Raw genomic sequence first — 5,196 nt, 5'->3', positions numbered from 1 at the left:
CACACTTGGGAGATGGAGGCAGGAAGACCAGAAGTTCAGCGATGTCCTCTTCTCTAGAGTGAGTTCAGGTCTCCTGAATAAGGAGACCCTATATAAAGATGAAGAAGAAGGGAGGAGAGGAAGAAGTGGAGGAGAAAGGGGAGGACGGAGAAAAGGAGGAGAAAAGAAGTAGAGGTGGTGATAAGATAGACATGCATTGCTGTGGACAATGCGGTGCAGCTGCAGCTGGAGTCAGCTTGGCAGTTCCCAAGAGAGAGCCCTAGACATTGGGCCCAGAGGTCAGCAATCCACTCCTAAGCACACACAGCCAAGAGAGCTGAAGCTAGATTTCCACACTAAAGCATGTACAGTACCAGTCCCAGGAGCCACACACACCTACCCATCAGCAGATGAGGGCACAGGCATCAGGGTAAACTTATACAAAGGAATATGATTCAGTCATAGGAACACAAGGCAGTGATTATACGCCTCTGGCATTTCCACTAGGAATCTTGATAGCATCAATCTTTGTAAAAGAAATCTATCATGCCGGGCGGTGGTGGCGCACGCCTTTAATCTCAGCACTCAGGAGGCAGAGGCAGGCAGATCTCTGTGAGTTCGAGACCAGCCTGGTCTACAAGAGCTAGTTCCAGGACAGGCTCCAAAACCACAGAGAAACCCTGTCTCGAAAAACAAAACAAACAAACAAACAAACAAAAACAAAACAAAACAACCCCCCCCCAAAAAGAAATCTGTCATAAAAAGTGTCACATGTACAATCTCACGTATATGAAATGCACACACAGGAGCTTAGCTAGCTAGACTTACTACCCAAAAGAAATGCAGATAGAAAAATACATACAGAAAATAGATTACAGTGGCTGGTGGCTGGGAATGGCTCCTGTCCAGATCACGTTCTTGCAGCAGATAACTTTGAAGGTCGTAGCCTATGAATAAATTAAATGGCACTTCCGTACACACTCCACAAGAGTTTTGTGGTATATAAAATGTATCTCAAACAACAACAACATAAGCATTTGGTTGGGTAGGTTAAGGAGGAAAGGGGCTTAATGTTTCTGAGGGAAATAGAAATTTTTGACAAGTCCCCAAAGAATCCATAATGTTAAGAGAAAACTGACTTTGATCCTTTTAGAAGTTCAGGTGCTGTCACTGGAGAGACACAATCCAAACATCAGGACTTTTTGTGACAGTTTGGTCTTATTGACATTGGTGTCCCTAACTGTGGAATGCAAGGATGTAGGAAGAGAAATGTCAGAGATAAATCCTCACCTCCACAACATCCTAGTTAGGAAAAGCTGTTCTGCACAAAGAACTAGAATTATTCATAAGGTCTCCTCATACTTCAGCCCTGTGAGAGGCTTTACTGTTGGCTTGTTTCCTTCCTTCCTTCCTTCCTTCCTTCCTTCCTTCCTTCCTTCCTTCCTTCCTTCCTTTTTGTTTTGTTTTTTGAGACAGACTCTGTCCTAGAACTCACTCTGTAGTAGCTGGCCTCGAACTCACAGAGATCTGATTGTCTCTGCCTCCCGAGTGCTGGTAATAAAGGCCTGCCACCACCACTGCCCGGCAACCGTTGGCCCTTTCTAACCTCTGACCATAATAGCTCCAACAAACCCAAATAATGATCAACACATAATTAATTTAGGACAGGTACAGAAATCTTTATTAAAATATGGTAATGGGGTACTGGAGAAATGAGTCAGAGGACCCAGGTTCAATAACAACCCCAGGATATCTGACGTCCCCTTGTGACCTCACTGGGTACTAGACATGTACATGGTACACAGACACACATGCAGATAAAACACCACATACACATACAATTTTAATTTTTTAAAATATATAATATTGATGCCCTCCCAGATCCTGGTAATAAAATATTTGGGCCATATTTACAGCCTGAAGATTAACCACTAAAGACTTGTGAGAAAAGATGCCCATTGGATCAGCCAGATGGAGAAGCCCTTCTTTATCAGGTCGTCTTGAACAACCTCCTTCAAACTACAAAGCATTCTTTGTGAATGCACATCTTCAGGGATGTGTCCCTGCTCAGTCCCATGGCCTCGAGCACATCCCGAAGAGAAGGCCGTCATCTTTTTTGTTGTTGCTTTTTGTTTTCCACACATGGTTTCTCTGTGTAGCCTTGGCTGTCCTGGAACTCTCTCTGTAGACCAAGCTGGCCTCAAACTCAGAGAATCACCTGCCTCTGCCTCCCAAGTGCTGGGATTAAAGGCGTGCAACAATATGGCTGACTGGTGAGGTATTCTTTTTTTTTTTTAAGATTTATGTATTTATGTATGTATTATTGTGTATATGAGTGCTCTATCTTCATGTGCTCCTGAAGGGAGAATCAGATCCCACAAGAGATGGTTGTGAGTCACCGTGTGGTTGCTGGGGACTGAAGGACCTCTGGAAGAATGAACCATCTCTCCAGCCCACAAAATATTGCTATGCAGCCAGTGTAGGGCTCAAACACACAACCCTGAGATTTAAGAGTCTCACGCTTTACTAACTGAGCTAGTCAGGCACTGTTTATGCAGTGGTTCTTAAAACCTTTACATGATAAAATTATCTTGGGTAAACTGCTCACTGGTCATATCCACCAGCCATAAATTTCTATACAGCGTTTCTTCATGACCATGGTCAACACAGGGGAGAATACTGGGCAGTGAGCAGACTTTGGACCGCCTAGATATATGATCAGCATCCTGCCTGACTTCACTGTGTCCTTGTCAGTGGCGACAAGGGCAGGCACAGTTCTATGCTGGAGCCCGCAGCACTCTACAGGGTCCCTTTATCTCTAAGGACCTCCATCAGGTAAAAATCAGATCTTTGGCTTTGCGGCAGAAAAGAACTTCAGTGTAGCTAGTCACTATAAAGTACAATTGGGGTTCCTTTAATTTTTTTAAACATTTATTCTGGTGCTCGGGGTAGGGCACAAGTACCATTGTTCTGGGGTTCAGGGTGGGGCACAAGTTCTGTTGCAGGTGTGAAGGTCAGAAAACCTTGGAGGATCTCAGGGTCAAGTTCAGGTCACCAGGCCTGTAGCAAGAGACCTTACCTGCTGAGCCATCTTGCCAGTTCCGAATTGAGGTTTATTAAAGGACGTTTTAAATAAAGATTTTAAGCTCAAGGTCAAAAGAAAGAAAGAGGCACTCTGGAAAGAAGGCGAGACATACCAGAGGGCATAGGTGCAGGCTTCTCTAAGGGAGCCCCACTTTGAGCTTTACAATAGCCACGCAATAGCCACACAGTCATCAAAGGGCTCTTCTTTTGCTTTTGTCCATCTCCTGGGCAGTTTTAAGAATGGTATAGGGAAATGGGTGGGATCAGGATGCACGGTGTGAAATCCACAAAGAATCAATAGCAGCTTAAGAACTAAGAATGGTACGTATTTCCACACAAATGGTGCTCAACCACTTGACTACTTCTGTCACACGCTGGCCACTTTGGTAGCGTCCGAGAAGAGCAGCTGTTGTACATTAGGATGCCGTGTGCCCAGCAAATAAAACAGCGCCACCACCTGAGGGACGGCTGGCTTCGTTCACACCTCTCCTTCTTCCTGTCCGATCCAGTGGACCGAGAGTGAGGACTGCCTGAGAAGGGTGTTCCTCCGTCTGTTCCTCCGTCTGTTCACACGGATAGGGTGTGGTATAGAATTGTCTCCAGGATCTACGTCCAGTGTGTTTCCACGACATCTGAACTGAGCATGGCTTGGGCACTGGCAAACTTAAAGGGAAGCTTTTCAGAGCCACGAGTTTGGAACCGGAATTAGCATTTCCTTTCTAATGAGCTGAAAGTCATGCCCCGAAAGTCCTTGAGTGGCAAATCTGGCCCAGATTTATCACAGTCTAGAATGTAGGAGGACATGTGATCCTCGCCAGGACTGGAAAATTCAAAAAGTCATGAGGAAACAGTTTACATAGTTGTTTTCAGTAAAAATTCACTGAGACACGTGGTTTCTCTTACCTTTTCTCAATGTGCTGTCACAAGACCTTCTTGAGGATGCATTGGTGGTTCAATGGTAGAATTCTCGCCTCCCACGCGGGAGACCCGGGTTCGATTCCCGGCCAATGCAGCTTGTTCTTTTTCTCCTCTTCTGCCTGCCACCCATGCAATTTTTCTGTGCGAGCAGAGAATGGACCAGTACTCTATCCTTTCAGACTGATTTTGGAAATGTTAACAGTGAACCTAGCTAGCAGTGGCTCAAACAGGTAAGTACTCTCATTTGTCAATGAGTACCGGCACAAATTTGTGAATATCGAATATCGCTACCACAGCTGTAATTAAACAGAGTCTTCCTGTTTATGTTCAGACACCTTAGCCTGAGGTTTTTATTCTCATAGCAAAAGATGACTTCACACTGATATTCTGGGCAGGAAAAAGAGAATAGGATGGGCAGGCAGAAGGTTTGCAAACATTTTTGCTCAGGGAAGAGTACTATCCCAGAGGCTTCTGCCTATCTGCTCTATACTGTAACTGAGTTATAGGGTAATGCCTGGCTGCAAGACAGCCAGAAAGTTTATTGGGGTTAAAATGGACTGTGAAGCTGGATGTGGTGGCACACACCTTTAGTTTCAGCATTCAGGAAATTTTTTTTTTGAGACAGAGTTTCTCTGTGGTTTTGGAGCCTGTCCTGGAAAGCATTCAGGAAATTTAAAGTCAGCGGAGACAGGAGAATCTCTGTGAGTTCGAGATTATCCTTACCTACATAGTGAGCTCCAGGCCAGGAAAAACGGAAGAGTGAGACCTTGTCTTAAAAACCACAACAAAAAGCCTTTCATCTCTAGGAACCCTGTCCCTAAAAAGGCAAAAAACAAAAACAACAACAAAAACCAATTTCCCCACCACCACCCCAAAACAAACAAACAAACAACAACAAAACCCCCAAACAACAATGACAAAAAACAAACAACAAACAACAAAAGCTGAAATAGCGGAACAGTTTGGAAGGCTTTTCATGTCTGTGGATCCTGTCCTGGTTTTTCTCAGCATCCCTGAACTGCAGTTAATGAAGCCAAATAGATGTCTCAGAGCTGGAATGTCTCTCACTGCAACCATCCTTTCTGATGACAGTTTTGTAGAGGACAGCAACTAAATAGTATCCTAAACGTAGACTTAGAAAAAAAATAGGTTAGAAGACACAAACCACAGAGCCCTGGGCCTATTGTAACGCCAACTACACACTTCGTTAAAACT

General features: G+C 44.5%; 1 non-coding gene across 1 annotated transcript; it reads left to right on the top strand.

The window, feature by feature from the left end:
- Window positions 1-4,004: 4,004 nt before the first annotated feature.
- Trnag-ccc (transfer RNA glycine (anticodon CCC)) lies at window positions 4,005-4,075 on the top strand. Its single transcript has one exon. It is a non-coding gene; the product is annotated as a tRNA-Gly (tRNA).
- Window positions 4,076-5,196: the final 1,121 nt, after the last annotated feature.

Source organism: Chionomys nivalis, chromosome 18 (assembly GCF_950005125.1).
Source record: "Chionomys nivalis chromosome 18, mChiNiv1.1, whole genome shotgun sequence".
NCBI classification, from domain to species: Eukaryota; Metazoa; Chordata; class Mammalia; order Rodentia; family Cricetidae; genus Chionomys; species Chionomys nivalis.
This window is presented reverse-complemented; position numbering and strand designations above follow the sequence as displayed.